Consider the following 2,500-nt stretch of genomic DNA (forward strand, 5'->3'; position numbering starts at 1 on the left):
TGCCAGCAAGTGTCATTGTTTCACCAGAGGTACAAGATAGGTGGACGTTATTCTTTTATTCTGGGTTGTTGTGAATAGGGAATTATGTCGAAGACTAAATGAAAGAGAATCCTTTATTTAATTTAAGGGACAGGCCATAGGGTAACCCTTTCAGAGGCTTAACTGAAAGCAACCTGCTATCAACAGGCTCAGCCCTGAGCACTGTTACCTATGAATACAAAGTTAAATTTAAAAAAATATATGTAAATACTACTATTTATTTGATGGTCTGTGATTAAAATAGTAATACATTAGTTAGCCTGTGTGATAGAAAACTACATGCAACCTTTATTTATCAAGTTCATTATGTTCCCTTACAGGAAGGAAGCTCCTTTGAGGAAACTAATGCAAGAGCTTCCTCACCTTCTCCATTCCTCTTGTATAACCCTGGTCAAAAGATGCTGCTTATGGAAAACAGCAAAGAAGAATTCATGGAGTTATCATTTCATGGTGAAGATGTAATCGCAAGGGCAGTAATTTCCTTAATAGGGATTTATTATATTTTCCATCTGGAATACCCAGCGGTTGCAAAAGGAGCATATCTCTTCCTACAAGAGCATGTCTTACATGACTTCCTGGCCAAGAGACCACTTCGTTATGCTGCATGCCTATTTGAGCTGAAGATACCTGCAAAGAGTAACGTCTGAAGCTCACCTTAGTTACATGCAAGCAGATTTAATACATGTAGTTCACGTATGCAGAAAAGCGTATCTTTGCTTGAGAACAGCTGTTAAGGTTTTGTAGAGAAGATGTACTTTTAAGGTTATATCAGCTCCATGCACAGTCATTATTGTAGATTGTTGACATTATTTTAGTTACGTTACAGTTGCACATTATGCTTTGTTTGAATAATAGAGTCAAGGGGACTATATACTGCCTGTAAGCAACTACTAAGTCTTTAAAAGAGAACTGTTACATCAGTTAAAACCAACATATAAAGATATAAAGCTCCCCTGTAATCAACCACTACTTCAAAGCTTAACTGACTCCTTGTCTGGATCACTGCCATAAGCAACCACATGTGCTCATGGTTTGTTTATGCATCAAGGGTGGTTTTTAAGAGATGTGACTGTATTTTTGGTTGGTGTTTGGTTTCAACCTTTTATGATAGGGGTTTTTAAAATAGGGCCAGCTGTTAACACACAGAAGCAAGATAGCTTACTTCCCTGGATTACCTGTCTGCCTACCCAATAAACCCAGAGCAACCCAAATTTCCTTATTGTACCTTACAAATGCAAAACATTTTTTGGTATTACAGAATATCCTGCCCTTGGTAAGCTGTCTTTTCACTAGGTAAACAGGATAACCCAAGTAATGTATTATTTATATGAAATTTAGTGGCAATTTTTTATGTTGATATTTTTGTGTACAGTGTATTTTTGACTGCAAGTTGTCTACATTTTTTAGAATACACAGTCACATGCTATTAAGCTACATCAACCAGTGGAATTATGGAATTTTACTTCTTTATTCAAGAATGTTGTTCATATTCTGGGTGCATTGCCTTGATATACCTTATCTTAAGGGAGGTTGTGCTGCCTTGTTTTAGGGAAAGTTTCCCTTGCCTATCTAACACAAATTTAAGTATAATTCCCATTTGATTTAAGTAATTCCTTTTTGTAGTGAACTTGCTTTCTTCAATCTGCAATTAACTTAAGATGGTTTTCATTGTTGTTCAATGGGTGAACGAAGCTCAAGTGTCGTTAATTAAAAAAAGTTGTTGGCGAGAACGTCGAACTTAAAGAAGGCAGTACGGTATTGGTGGGTACTAGTAAAGGAAGGATTGCCATTTACAAGGCGGAAATTTTGAAAGTATGTGGTGAGTGCTAAGTAGTACATATACCTTAAACTCTTTAATGGTTGAGGCTTTAAGATGCACTTGTCCAGTCACTGAAATTCAAAACATTGAAAGCATCACATGCACGTAAATGCGGCAGGCCATTACAGCCCGGATTATGGTGAGAAATCAATCCTTTGTATGCAGCACAAGTCCGTTTAGCCTTAAATTCTCCGTTAATAAGTAAAAACAATTTTGTTTCGATTACCTTTTTAAATCTTCTCTTTATACTCCTGGTCGAATTTTCTTAAACTTAGAACTTGCAAACCGAGATGATTTTAAGTTTAACCGAGAGTGAGCTGTAGATGGCCGTTTAAATCGGCTCACAGACCAAAGTCCACGTTCCAAAAATCTAAGTGGCCTTTCTTCAAATTAACTGGTGTAAAACAGGTCAACATGGCGGGAGTTTCAAAGCTAATTGAGAAATTTTATTCACTTAAAGTTGCTTAACTCTCCATGCTGCATTATCATTCTTTGAAAAGGGTCAGGAACTAATTTGCCAGGGGGGCATTATTTTGGCCATCGTGCCAAAGGATGGATGTTGCACAAGTCCTAGTTGTGCTTGAGGCTGTTGTGTGCCTGTTGTGCCAGGTGACGGTACTTCAGGCGCCGTTTCTGTAGCAG

The sequence above is a fragment of the Montipora capricornis genome, chromosome 13, assembly GCF_036669925.1.
Source record: "Montipora capricornis isolate CH-2021 chromosome 13, ASM3666992v2, whole genome shotgun sequence".
Classification (NCBI taxonomy): domain Eukaryota; kingdom Metazoa; phylum Cnidaria; class Anthozoa; order Scleractinia; family Acroporidae; genus Montipora; species Montipora capricornis.